The sequence below is a fragment of the Thunnus maccoyii genome, chromosome 16 (assembly GCF_910596095.1).
Source record: "Thunnus maccoyii chromosome 16, fThuMac1.1, whole genome shotgun sequence".
NCBI classification, from domain to species: domain Eukaryota; kingdom Metazoa; phylum Chordata; class Actinopteri; order Scombriformes; family Scombridae; genus Thunnus; species Thunnus maccoyii.
In genome coordinates this window covers 24,180,240-24,195,689 of record NC_056548.1, presented here as the reverse complement: position 1 = coordinate 24,195,689, position 15,450 = coordinate 24,180,240, and positions in this window count along the sequence as shown.

Sequence of the window (15,450 nt, the reverse complement as noted above, 5' to 3'; positions counted from 1 at the left end):
GGGATGCTTGTGGGCTTCTTAGGTCTCTGCTGTTTTCCTTCTTCCCCCAGCGGAGAACACCGTCTGTCTAGCGGCTGTCTTCCTCTCTGTCAGGAAGCCCGTGTTGGATGGAGTGACGCCGAAGGCTTGTTTGCAGTCACCCCGTGGGGGGAACGTAATGTGAAATAAGAGGCGTCTGAGCTGTTAGAAGGGCTAAGGAGGGATCACACTATGTGACTGCGCTATAGTTTAAAACCCTTAAATCCCTGGGGAGTAGTGCAGAGTCAGCTCCGCAGCCTTGTAAAGTCTGCAGGTCTCACTCTCGCAATGCAAAGTCTGCTTGTAGGAACACGGCGGCATAATGCAATCCCTGGTGAAGCTTAAGTGGAGGCTCCTGAGGGGACAACAAAAGGTTTACAGCCAAGTGAGTTACTGTATCCAGTGAAAATGGCCTGCCTGCAATCTGACTTCATAGTGCATTAATGACATTGTTGCTGTCGACCTCCATTGGTGTCAGTTAACATGAAAAGATTTCCTCTCTGTCCAGCCATAAAACCTTTTTAGCCCTGGAATGCAGCCACAGAGAGAGGACAGTAGGAAGGAGAAAGGGTCAAATTAAGTCTAGACACTCAGTATTCATTCATTATTTTCTTATGAATTGGATCTCCCAATGTAGACATACAAACAAGGGACATTTGTTTTCATCCTGAGCACAAATGTCTTTGAAACTGTCCCTCACAGGAATAACACAACAGGCTTGTAATAAGAAGTGTTTACAGTACTAAAAGGACAGAGGATGGAAGAGTGTTCTGATTCCTTTTTAAAGCCCTGTACATGTTGTACAGTCTGATGGATTTTTCTGCAAAGATTCTGTGTTAGGATTTTAAAAGGAAGTGGCCCTGCCTTATGAGAATAAATATAGATTGAGAAAACAAGTATGACAGTCATACTACAACCACCAGAGACATTCCAGCAAACGTGCAATTTGTAGCAATTTTACAGTTAACAAAATGTCTGAGTATACATTGGGAGCATGAAAAGAAATGTAACATCACACAAAAGCTTTTATACCTCCTGTCTAAGCTGCTTTTATACCTCATATATATATAAATATTAATATGTTTTAAAAAGTCTATAGATATAATTTTTTTGTTTTTTGTTTTGTCTTTCTTTGTTTTTGTTTTTTATGACATGGAATCATGTGCTGTGTGCACTCAGTGCACCTCCACTGGCGTGGGAGCTTCTACTTTGGTTCTTTTTATGCAATTAATCAAACCAACAAATGGTGTTCTGTGATGGCAGTTGTTAAAAACATCACTTCCCTAAATATTAAACCCATTTACATTAGAAGGGCCTCTCATTAATTGCTGCCAAAATGGCATAAATGTGTCCACATTATTTCTGCATTCTCAGTACAATACTTAAGAGAACACAGCCTGACATTTGTGAATAGAATCATTACTGATGACAGGAAAGCAGGGGGCTGCATATTCAGCATCTGGACATTAAATGAAAGCCTTTCAGTATTTGCATTCAGATAGTACATCGCCAGTGATGGAGAGTATGTTCACACTTACTTAAACCCTATATTTATGTACAATTTTGAGGTACTGACAGGTGCATAGCTGTGGGTGGGCCTAGGTGGGCCTGAGTCCACCCACTTGACACTCAGGCCCACACAATAAGGCTTCCTTTTCTGGATGATCACTGGATCATCCAGTGAATAGCAGTCAATGAATACTGTTTCAATTATATGACTATGCAACCAATAAAAATAAAACAATTCTTGTTTCTCGTTTCTTCTTGAGTGGCAATGCATTTCGCAAATGCCAGATTGAGATCAGCCCCTCCTCTTTCACTCAGTGTACAGCCCACGCATCACACAGAGGAACAGAAGCCTACTTTCCATTAACTATCCACTTTTAATGTAGGTAATGTAGGTGAAACAAAGCAGTTTGCTTAAGTTTGTCCCAAAAAAGATGTTGTGAGGAGCAGGAGGAAGATAATTCAGCTTAGTCTTGATTTGAGCTCTGCATTTGACATTGTGGGTCACTCTATCCTATTGGATTGCCTTGAAAAGTGGGTTGGCATCAGGGGCACAGCTCTAGACTGATTTAAATCCTATTTATCAAACAGAACTTTCTCAGTAGTCATGGGAAATGCCTCCTCTTCTGTGGTCCCTGGGACCTGTGGTGTTCTCCACGGCTCCATCCTTGGTCCTTTGTTGTCCTACATATATGCTGCCACTAAGACATATACATAAACACAAAATCCAGTACCACTGTTATGCAGATGACCCACAAATTTATGTTGAGTTAAACACCAGTGAGGAAGGCAATTTTCTTCATCTTTTATCTTGTCCGACAGATATAAAGTGCTTGATGTCCTAAAACCTTCTCCAGCTAAATGAAAACAAATCAGAAATAATTCTCTTCAGTCCCCCAAAGTCCATCCCTATTTTACAGAAACAGTTTGGATTCTTGTTACAAATATCAAACCTGCACCCCTTCTACAACCAGAATCCTGGGTGTAATATTTGTCAGTGACATTTCGTTTGAAAAACAAATTACAAACGTTGTTCAGTCATGTTTTTATCAATTAAGGAGCATCTCAAAAATCAGGTCTTTTCTCTCTGGCCTGATTTTGAGAAGGGCATGCATGCTTTTATTTCATCTTGGTTAGATTACTGCAATTCATTGTATTCAGGGTTAAGCCAAGAAAACAAAACAAAATAAAACAAACAAACAAACAAACAAACAAACAAAATGCAGCTGCTCAGCTTTTAACAAATACTAGAAGACAAGATCACATCAGCCCTGTTTTATCCTCTCTTCACTGGTTACCAGTAAATTTTAGAATTCATTTTAAGAGTTCGTGGATCACATTTAAAGCACTTCCTGGTTCAACTCCCAGCTACATTGCTGAATTGCTGCTCCCCTATGAGCCAGAGCATGGCCTCGGATCCTCGGGCTGGGCTCTGCTGGCTGTTCTTAAGTCCCAGCTCAAGACTAAAAGTGACTGGGCTTTTGCAGTCAGGGCCCCTCAGCTCTTTAAGTCCCTGCCCGAGAATCTGAGGCTTGCAGGGTCGGTGACATCTTTTAAATCACTTCTCAAAATGTATCATTAAAAAAAGCCTTTTATTAATTCTACTATATTGTTTTATTTCCAACATATCTTACCTGTTTTAATTATTACTGTTGTTTTTTCTTTTTATCTTTATTGTTTGGGATTTTATTCCTCTTCATTTTTGTATTATTTTAATTGCCTTATTTTACTTGCCTCAGTCCTGAAATGTTGAAATCCTGGTTCAACCATGTAAAGCACTTTATAAGTTTGATTTGAAAAGTGCTGTATAAATAAAGTTTATTATTTATTATTATAATAAGTTCAGCAATCATTCTAAACCCAGACACCAACTCCTGCTATTATATTTGAAATGCCCAAGAATGAATATAAACCACATTTTACTATAGTGTTCATTTTTTCCAGGCTCTGCTTGGCCCAGCACTGAAGATGTACAAGCCCCATCAGACTTGCTCACTATAGATGAACCCGTGACCCAGCCCAAATACAGTTAATTTCCAGCCACCACTATAGCAGACAAAGCTAGGAGTTTTTCTGCCGATGGTAAGAAAGATTCCCATGGCTAGAGTCCAGCACTTAACGGGATGTCGTGTTTTGTAAGGCATGTTACCCTTTCCCTGAAACAGCCATTGAGAGCCTATTCATTAAAACTGGCTTCAAAGACTGGAAACATCTTTCCCAATTTTGTGGGAACACGTGGGTAGCAGGGTACATGCTACAGGACTGGGCAGAATTGAAGGATACAATTTTTGTATCCTTCAATTTTTTTCAGCCAGGACAGGGAAATATTATCAACCAGCTGACCAACAATGCTATCAACAGGTTGTTTGTGGAAAGGAATAGAGAGCACAATAAATTTGTAATAGATCTTGTTTTATTCTGTGCAAAACAAAGCCCGTTAAGGCTGCACGATATATCGTTTCAGCATCGACATTGAGATGTGTGCATGTGCAATAGTCACATTGCAGGATGCACAATGTCAAGTAAGGCAAATTAACTCAAACATACCATGCTACAACTTTTGATGTGCTCTGGTGAAGGGGTGCATTTCTTCAGTTTATCAAACAACCAAAGCAGGCCCAAGTAGTCGCCCACCATAACCTGAAAATGAGCACTGCCTGTTTTGGTTGTTCAAGTGCACCCCTTCACTAGAGCACATAGCAAACTGATCACTGTGCATGCAGAGTCTGCATGTCACCTTCCCATAAACATGCATGCGACATGGCTACTGTGACAGATAATGTTGCCTGGATGCTAGAGGCTAGGGATGTGCAGAGGGCCCAGTATTTGTATTCGTATCTGTATTTGTTGAGGCAGCAAAATTATTTGTATTTGTGTTTGAATAAAAGTGAGAAGAGGCTTAAAAATCCTGCTTTTGTTTTTATTACGGTTTTAATTTTAGAAAATTAAACTGTTACAATAAGTGTTCATGAATAACATACCTTACGAAGGAGGTCCCCACACCGGGTCTCGAATTGGAGTCTCTCAGATCATAGACGACTGCGCTGACTACTGAGCTAAAACTTTACTGATCATTTCATTGCAGACAGACCTCTACCTATTTATACAGCCATAACACAGAGACAGCACACCATGTAACGTGTAGGAAAGGACTTCAAAGGCAATTCTTGCCTTGCACTTTTCATTTATTGCCTATTTTTTACAAACTAACTGTGTGGAAAGGAGAAGGGGAACAACAGGTTATGGAGGGTCCCTTGGGAGCACTTTGCTTGTGTCAGTAGCTCAGATTTATCTCTGGGGAACACCCCCAACTCCAGGGGTGATGTCCAAATTTTTGTATGAAACAAATATTTGTAAAAAAAAAAACCAAATCACTATTTGTGCTTTGCTGAATAATGGATTTGCATTCAGGCACACCCCTACTAGAGGCTGGTGTTCAGTTACAAGAGGCGGCTTTTGAGTGTGTATTTTCCTGTTATTAGCGGCACCTCGTCCTGGTGCCAGTTAAAAGTTAAACAGTTACTGTCACGGGGCTGGTCCGTGCCCTAATGTTAGCAGTATGACTGTGCAGCAGTGCAGTATATGTACGGTCTAGACTGTTTGTTGGTGAATAAATGCTACAACTCCTCAAGACTCCAGCCAAGTTCCTGTGTCTTGCATGCTACCTGCTGATTAAAACGAAGGGAGTTATCCCTGAAGTTAGCATGTGAAGTTAGCCTCTTGTGACCGAGCATAAATGAGCTACACTGGTGCCCATGGGAACCTGACCTCACCTAAGGTGGACTGACCTTTAAGGTGGACCAGCTATTCTCATTTTAGTGGCAATCTCAGCCGCTCCTAAACAGAAATGTCTGGCTGCTGAGTCTCTCCTGAGCTTTGCTCAACTGCTTCAATTGTCAGTTGGATAAAACCTGGCATCATAGGATCACTGATGACATACACACTGAACTGTTTGTCCCTGCTCTCCCTTGACAAAGAACTGACTGAATCATTGGACTATTATTAAATAATTTCAGTGTTCAACATTAAGCCCTGTCGTCTCCTGCTGTAATCATCAAAAGTAAGCTAATTTATAATTTCGGAATGTAGTAGCCTATTGCCTATTAGCATATTATTGTTTATTGAGTATAGTTTTTGTTGGGTGTACAAATGGATTTTATACTGATGTTGCTGCGTCTGCCATCTGTGTGTGCGTGTGTGTATATGTGTGAGTGTGTGTGATTTATGTGGCCACTGTGTCAGGGTATGTTCAAGTGTCATTTTAACGTTACATAGCATGTTGGTGCTGCTGTACCTCTATCCATATGCTGCACTGTTGTGTCTGTCAGCTGTGTGTGTGTGAATATGTAGCTGCGGTGAAAGGCAATACAACGTTGTTAATGCTTGTCTTGGTGCCTGTAACATTGCCTCTAATGATGTATAAGGCTTGTATGATTAAACTGCGGTGCATTCAGGCAAGTATAGTTCTAATGGCCTATTTTGGTTAACATATGCGTTTCAGAACCTATCAAGTATGATTGGTCTTGGACGGGCTATGACCACCTGACTTTCTCTGTGCCCACCCACACTGTGATTTCTGCCTACGCTACTGGGTACTGATACATACTGATTTCCATTTTATGTTACTTTGTAGGCTTTACTCCATTTTAGATGGAAATATTGTACTTTTGGCTCCACTGCATTTATCTAACAACTATAGTTACAAACAATTTCAGACAAAAATGTCATCCAACACATATCATGAGCTTATAAAATATGATGTTATTGATTATACTACCAAACACAACTACCTACAACATTAAAAGGCTGCTTACAGATTAATGTGTCAGTTTGAATCACCCAATAATACAAATTACATAGTAAAGTATATAAAAGGGGGGAATCTACATGGGAATTTATGTTTTTATATTTTACAGACACAGTTTTAAATGCAGTGAAAAGAAATACATTTTCCAATTTCTTACTCTGTGCTCTAGTGTCAGTTGTTTGGTTATTTCTTGGCATTTACCAAATGTATGTAAAAAAAACAAAAAAACATTTTGGAGTATTTGTATATCAAATTACATTTTTTTTATCTTCCTGTAAAATGTAACAACATTTTTGATGATTCATACTGAACTGGGGTATACATACATTTATCCAATCAAATGTGACGTGGAGCACTTAACTAACCCCACCTATGGTATAACCTGCATTTGACTGTTAGCTTTTAAGTCATAGCAGAGGTGTGTCTTTGGTTGTAAGTTTTCAAAAAAGTCAATATCAAAAAGACATGCAGTGAGAGAGACACAGTGAAGAACAGGAAGCAGGCATGGGGACCCGCCGGAAGAAGCAGCAGCAGCTTCCTGCTGCCTTTGTCGTCTCTCCCTCTCCACCTAGCGTACTTTTTATTTATATATATATATATATATATATGTATATATATATATATATATATATATACATATCATCAGTGGAGGCTGGTCCATAGAGGCAGAGGAGGTTGATCCTCCTCTATTTTTTGAGAGGCAAGAGGAAGATCAAAATATAAAAAAGAATATTTGGTTAAAATAAGCCATTACCAAATCTCAGTATTATTTATAAAATATTTTTTCTCTCTTCTTTGGAAAAAATCCATTATTGAAATTCTGGTTAAAATGCTTCAACAGTGACACCTGCAGGGCAGGAGGAGAAAGTGTGTGTGAAGTGGTGGTGGGGAGCAGCGGAGAGGGAGTGGGGGACAGAGGAGGACGGGTGCCTGCTGTCCTCCACAGGGCAGGATCTCCTACATCAATTTAATGTGCTTCCTTTTTTTCATGCTAACCAGTGATTGGCCAAGACACATAAAATGACGCTCCAAGGGAGGACGGCCTTCCTAACCAATCAACAACCAGAATGCAATATTGACATCACGTTGGTCCAATGATAGTTACCGCATTTCATCTTTAGTTCCCTCCACTGTAACTTACGTGGGTGTGACAAACTGGTAAGAGAAGAAGACCGGTAAGATATAGATAAATTACGTTTCACTTCTTTTATCGAGCAGTAGATAGCTGCTTGCGTTAGCCAACTCAACAGTTAGCTTGTTGTAGCAGCCTGAAGGACTCTTTGTACATCCATGGAAGGACTGTTGTTAAACTAACGGGAGAAATGATTTGGACTGTGCAGCGAAGCAGCAGCGACAGGACGCCGCTGGGGAGCGTCTGGAGAGAGAAAGAACCGGGAAAAAACAACCAGAAGAGTTAGCTTGTTTGTCATAGATGCTAATGATATGAGACTGGTAAACCATTAGCCACAAAGTTCTGTTAACTAACAAACAAGATGACCAACAGCTACAAATGGACGTTATGACATGGATATTTCATCTCCATGACAGAAAGAAGAAGACGTCAGATAACGTGAGTCAGATACAGCTTCTCTCTCTCTTTCTCTTTGGTCTCTAATTTCATCTCTGATGGTTAAATGTCTCTGTGGCTGTTGTGTGAATTTATCTCCTTAACAATAATGCAGTAGAGATGATATAATGAACTGTAGGTAGTTTGCTTGTTGAAGTTACAGTGAGCTGTCTGGACTCATTCATTCATTTAGAATTGATCCCGTTTTTAATTGAGTGGTTGTTCAGTCACCTGTTGATGTTTTGTGATTAGTGAATGAGTGTGCAGGAGGTCTGGCTGCTTGTTGTGACAATTTCTTCAGTTGGTTTTTAAGCTGAGTCATATATTGAGTAATAAGCCTAAAGTAACTAGAATAACAAGTGTTAACATATGAGCTTTGTAGACTATATTTTGTATGTGGTGCACATATATCAGAGTGTGTAAGTCATGTATTTGATACATGCATTAATACTTTCTGATGTGAACCTACACTTTTACATCTGTGAATGTTTTTAGTGTTCAATCTTTGATCTGTTCCTGTATCACATTATAAGCTTTGTGGTACTTTATATGTCTGTATACTCAGAAAATACATAGGAAACACATGAAAATCATGTGATATCTTGTCTGTTTTTGATGAGAACATAAATCTGTTGTCATAATTGAGCAATACTATAAATTTGAATTTCACTTTGTTGGTAAAATCACACATTCTGAACCACTCCACGGCTAAAAGAGCACTTCTTCTTCTTCTTATGTATATGCTAAATATCTTTGAAGAAGCAGCCTTTTCACCACTCAGGGGTTTTTGTTTTTGAAAGCAAATTGATTTATTGGCATATAAAATTCCCCTCCAATTTCATCGGGTGGGGGACAATGATGTAGTATGATCGGTTTGTTGTATGATTCCATGTTAGTTTTCCTCTTTATTATGGCACTAGAGAAAAAGTTAAGGGATCACCAAAGTTATTACAATTTATTCTGAGGGGGGGGGGATTGATATATTTACCAAATTTCATGGCCATCCATCCAACAGTTGATAAGACAGTTCAGCCTGAGCCAACAAATGTCAATCTCATGGTGGTGCTAGAAAGTCAGGGGATCAGCAAAGTCTCAGTGGTTCATCCTCTCGGTACCATGAATGTGTGTACAAATTTCCACGGCAATCCATTCAATATTCGTTGATGATCGACTGACCAATACACCAATGCCACAGAGGCTGAGATATCCTGTGTATGAGTCACGTTCTAAAAATGCTTGGTCCTAATGCAACTCGGTGGCGTTTTTTTTTTTTTTTTTTGCTCCACCCGTCCCTGCCTGATGAAAGTTTTAATTCCAATCCCAGAGATAACCCACATGACATAATAAAGGTTATTTTCTTAGACTTTGGAGAGCATTATACAAGTAAACTCATCTGTATGTGTAAAATCAGTGGAGTGCCCCTTTGAGTTAAAGATCTAAAAACTTCCTCCACCACAGTAAATTACAAACAGTGTCTGAGCCTTGATGCTCCATTAAACATGGTCCATTTTACTTGTGTGAATACATAAGTAATGGCGGATAAACTTCTTTTGTGCTGGCTCTGTACCCCCATTTCCCCTCACTCAAAGCCCAAAACACAGGACAGTTTTTAAGGAAAAGGTGAAAATATTTATTAGCAAGCCATTAATAATTGACTAGAATTTAATGTGCATCCACTCCAAGGACATGCTCTAAGTCAGTATTAGAGATTTAAAGCTGCAATAAATCTGCAACATACGGCGAGAGGCACGCAACAGCCACCACCCAGTCTGCTTCACTTCTATGAGTATGATTCATTCATGGCCAATTATAAACAGAACAACACGGCAACACTGCAAAGTATGGCCGAGTGCTACTCGCGGTGGCAACTTTCCACGTTAGCTATTCATCATGAACGACACAGCCGAGACGTCTGCCAAATGCTCTGCCGTCAATTTGCAAAGTAGCATGTAAATATAATTAAATGATGACATAACCAAATTATGTAAGAGCCTCTAATGGAGTCTGTAACCCCTTTCAGTTCTCCACATGAACATTGTTGTGTCAGACGGCTTTAGAAGAAATAGACCACGGAACAGGAGAATAAATGAGGAGCGAGTGGGAATAAATGCAATATTATAGGGAGCTCTGACCCTTCCCTGACTTGGTTTAAGGGCGTATTAAAGGAAATAAAACCTGACTGTATGGATGAGCTGATTTTCCATGCAGGTCTAGACAAAGTCAGTATGACAGTGGCGGGACAGGCGCACAGTGAGAGACAGACTGAGAGTAACACGGAACAAATAAAACCATGAGTCACATTAGTGGGAGAAAGATGGGGTGCTGACTGAGAGGGGAATACAAGTAAACAGGATTATGAAACAAACCCTCAGGCGAATGAATATCATTGAGTGGTATATCACTGCAAACAAAGATGAATCAACCCCCTATGGGTGAAAAAGTTGTCCCACAACCAAAACAAACAAGAAACAAAATCTCCTTACTTACTTTTTTATGTCAGAAAAACAAAAAATGGCCATCATATTCTCTGCAGTTTTTTTTTTCTCTTTGCTTCTAAGGTGCAAACTCCTTCGATTTCTCATGAAACAGTTACTCCTTCAATGTATATTTTACCGCATGCTCCTACGGGTGTTCTATATTGAAACACAGTATGGTGGAACATGACGCACAGTGCCCTCCACAAGCTTTAATCATGGCTCCACCGTTCTTAATAGAGTGATTATTAGCACGGGGATTAATCGGCTCATTTAAATCTCATGCTTTGCCCCCTTGTGATTTACTTCTGTAGGCGACTTCCAAGTGCACAAAGGAGAGGAGACAGAGCAGGAGGTTTAAAGAGGGTAGAGTCTCCCCCCCCGTTTACTCCCCTCCTGATGTGTGAGTGTCTGCTACACAGGAGCTAACAAGCAGCGCAGGACGCTTTAACCACTTTATCTCCTGACTGGAGAGCTTCATTAAGTCGAGGCGAGGTGAGGACAAGAAGGGGATAAAAAAAAAAAAAAACAGGACTGGAAGAGCAGGGGAGGAGAAGAGGGCAATTAGTAACCCAGTTAGGATGCTTGTGTTGTAGATACACAAGCTCACAAACAATCCAGTGGCTCTGCAGTGCTAAAGCTACATGTTCCCGTGCGCTTTTTTTTTACTTAGAGAAATTTCCCGCTGTAGTATTTATGCTGTAGTTTTGTTGTGGTACGTGTTGTGGCAGTTTTATGAGGCAATTTTTCTCAGGATGTGAGAGTGTGTGTGGGTGGGTGGGTCGTAGTGGGGGGGGGGAGGAGGTGGTTGTGGTGGTAGTGGTGGGGAACACTATGTCCAGGGTAGATATATACACCATGTAAGCACAATGCCCTTGAATCTGGCCTTGGACCTCTGTTGCATTTCATCCCTCTCGCTTCACTGTCAAGAGATCAAATAAGAGCAAAAGTAATTCCAAAAGTGGAGTGGCTGTAGTACACAGTTTTGTTCTTTTCTCAGGCAGGAAGGAAGAAGCAGTGCTGTCAGAGCCACTGCTTCTTATTCACCTACTATCCTGTATTCTGCACATACTGACACTAATAATATTCCACTGTGCTGAATACAAGATCAGTTTGTTTATATTTTCACAATGCACCGTACATAATCTTCATTAATTGATTCTACACTTCTACAGCGGATGTATGTGCAGATATAACATTAAATGATAACATTTATTTCATTGTGACAAGTAATGTATGCAGGTTTTGATGTGATGTATGCACAGAAGTGATATTGATGTATTGTAAAATTGATCAATGTCTCGCGGGCATGATAGTGATGGAATATTTAGCGCTGTCTGAATGGCACATAGCTGTGAATATGAGTGTGTTTGTTGCCCATTTATATGTGTTAACCTTGTGAAAAGTTGACTACCAGAGGATATATAATAGAAAATAGATGAATGGATGGATCATTACTAAATGTGTTCTCTAAAGGAAACTCTTGACCTGTTACAGTTATTATTACTTCTACCTAGCTGTCTCAGTGAAGCGATTAAATGTCCTATGACAACCCTGTCACCTAGGAATAATTTATACTACTAATTTGCAACGGCATTGAGAGAGCATAACGCCACATGGGCAAAGTGTTCATACAGAATATATCTGCAAAATGTTCACTGATAACGTATTTAATTTGTTTTCCTTCAATATCAACTTGTAGCAATTCAAGCATGATTAACATTTTTATGGTTATGTGTATGCACTTTGGAAACAACTAACATCTTTCCCCAACCTAAACCAAAGTCCTCAGGATGGAAAATAAAAATAAAAAATAATTTGAACATCCACAGCAAGTGGGCAAAGTCCTGCTAATTAAGATCATGTGATATGATTGACAGCACTAAAATAGCTATAAATGAACCTTCAGGTCATATTTTGTCAATTACTTGGTGATGATCAGGGAAAGATCACAAAACAAAACGTCACGCTACTTATTGCACATCTTTGCACCCTATTTACATGACACAAGACGTCTCAGAGGAAAATAACCGGGATAATACTGACTACTTAAAAAGCATTGCATCAAAATAAAATATTGACTATAAGCAGCTTAAATCAGCATCATTTGCATTGTAATACCTACACTAATTGTTCTAGACAAGAACAAAATCATTGGTTCATTAAGTGCTGTTATGTCCCACATATAGAGGATTTGCATGTGATTTTTTTTTTTTTGGGCAAGGGCACGCACGCACACAAGCGAAAGGACTGACATGTAATGTTAAATGCCAGCTAGATGGTCAGCTTCAGGCAAAGCTGAGGAAAAGGTTTTCTCTGTCAGAGCAATGCCTCATCCAGACTTAGAATTCCTGCAGCTGTGCCTGCTAGCAACTGTTTCCTTCTCAGATGAGAATATTTGGAGCATCGGTTTGCTACATGTGACTTGTTTTAGAGCACTGATACTTTCAGTGTTCAGACATCTGTGCTAACAGGTTAGCACTGAATATATGTTGGTATGACATTGCTTTGTGAAAAATCTTTCCAATATCAGTGCAGAAGACCACCAGATACATGAAAGAAGATATAATATTCTCTACAGAGAAGGTTAAGGGCACACACAGACACACAAGAACACAAATATAGTGAAGAAGGATAGTTGCAGGATGGAGAACAGCAGCCAAGATGGTTATAAACAAACCTCCAAGAAATTGAAACATTGGGACACAAGGCCAGTAAATTTGAGGGCCGCATCTGCTCTTACTAGTAGCAATTTGGAGAAAACAAGATACTGAAATGAGGGCAATTTCTTTTCTGCCAGCTCCTGATCGTCAACACATGCTATAACTCCCACACTGGCCTGCCTGTCCCTGTTTCTGCATGAGACTCACTGTAACTGCGTTTGGAATATCCTGCTTTCCGGCGATATATTCCCGCAGCTGTGCTTCTGCAGTTGTTTTTTTGGGAGGAGGAGGGAGTAATGAAAACCTCTCAGATATGCATACTAAACAAACGCTGTGATTTATATTCCTATGGACGAACAGGGCGCATCACACATACACTCCCATCTGTTACCAGGAAACGGGTAAGAAGGAAAAGAAAGGGGAAGAGGGAAAATAAACTGAGGCTTCTCCCGAGAAGAGAAAGAAGTCTATGCATTGAAGATACACAGTCGAGTAGCGTTGCTGCAGTCTATTTTTGGCACTCGCTTCTCCCCATGCTCCACCCCAAATGCGACCCTGTTCTGAGATTTTTTTTTTTTTTTACAACTTGAGTCATTGATATAAGGTTTGCTCTTTCCAAAGGCATAACAAATGTGCAGATCTGACTCTTGTGTTCACCTCCTCCTTACTGTATCCATCCTCTGCACTGACCCTCACACTGCTCCCTTGACACCAGATAATTCACTATTAATTCACCTCTAACCTCTCCCCCGTGATGTATGTCACCGAGTCAAATGCCGAGCGTGCCCTGTATCATCCTCCACTCCGCCAATATATCATTTTCAACCTGCAGCACATCGCCGAGTCGTATTGACAAGGGGCTGGTGAAAAATCACCCCGCGGCCCTGATGGCGCCCTCGTCTCTCCCATCCTTTTCCCTGAGAATCTTGATCCATGAAGGTGATTGAATCGGTGCTCACCATCCAGCCATCTAGCCGCCCAATTGCCCCGTCTCCGTCTCCAGAGTGGGAATTCATCAGATGTGGCGCTAAAGTCGACCGGAATGGCCCATTAGGCTCCGGCGGGTCAATGGTTAACTAATTGAGGAGAGCTCCAACGGTGACTTCTTCTTCATCCATCCATCGGATCCATAACTGCGATTGAATGATCAGTCAAAACCCTGCAGTCTACTAGAGCTACCTTGATTGGCCTGAAAGACTGATGCATTGAATGAATGTGATTTTGGTGTAATGAATCATGGGGTAAGTCTTTTTTTTTTTCTTTTGCTTATTCATTTATGCAGGATAAGGGTGAGTAAAGGAAACACTTGTCTTCTGGTAACTCAGAGGATCTCAGGTGAGCTCTAGGCGAGCACTGACTCAGATCAGCAGAGTGTCTCCAGACGGGTGATGAATGATCCTTGAGCTAAACGCATTCCAGTGTACAAAGGCAGGACTGTACTTATTGATATAGGAATATAAGAAACGCCAGCAGTCTTTTGAAAAATGTGTTTTTATAGATGGAGGGATAAGCCTTGACAAGAAGTAAGCTGCATTTTGAAGCTTTAAGCATATTAAACCGTAGAGATCTAATCTCATGCCTGATGATAAGCACCCGAGGTATTGTTTATTTGTGCGTGTATGTGTGTGTGTCTTTCGTAAGAACCTCTGAGTGCCCAGGCAGCTTCCCATTTTAACCTACATCCTTTTCATTATTTTGGAGGCCTGTGGTTGTAGAAATTAATTTTCAGGGGGAAAGATGGATTTTTCTTTTGGAAGCGGTCATCTTGTCAGTTTTTAAACATTTTCGATAAAACCCGAAAGTAGTGGAATGAACGGAGGCAATGAATTCATTACGGGGATAAAGTGATAAGGCAAACACAAATGTATTCCAGCTTCTTACCCTCCCTGAGCTTTAAGGGAGAGGATGGCTCATGTAAAGAAATGGGGAATTTATCTACAATGATGAAAAGCTCAACCGTATCATTCCAAATCTGTTTAGTGAATAATCTAGTAATTTGCAACGATTGGAGATTAATGAAATTGTGTTGCTGCACAAGAAAATGATGCATCGAATTTATTATTAAAAATGTTCAATGTTTAAATCAAATGATCCTCCTTGAGCAGCGTAATACATTTGGTTAAATGTTTTTCCGGTGAGCATGAGTGAGTTGCAGTAATGGCCACGCTACAGTATTCATCCTGGTTTACCAATGAACAGCTAACATAACATGCATAGGCAGCGTTTTCCACTATACATCCAAAATACATTTAAAATATATGCCTAAAATAAAGATTTTAAAATATAAGCAACTCATTTGAATTTACTCCAGTGATATTCTGTATTTCACTCCCATAAAGTTAGTGGACGTACACGGGTTAAAAAGAAATTGATCATCATCTCTTTCAAACAGTGCTATATGCAGGATTTTGAGTT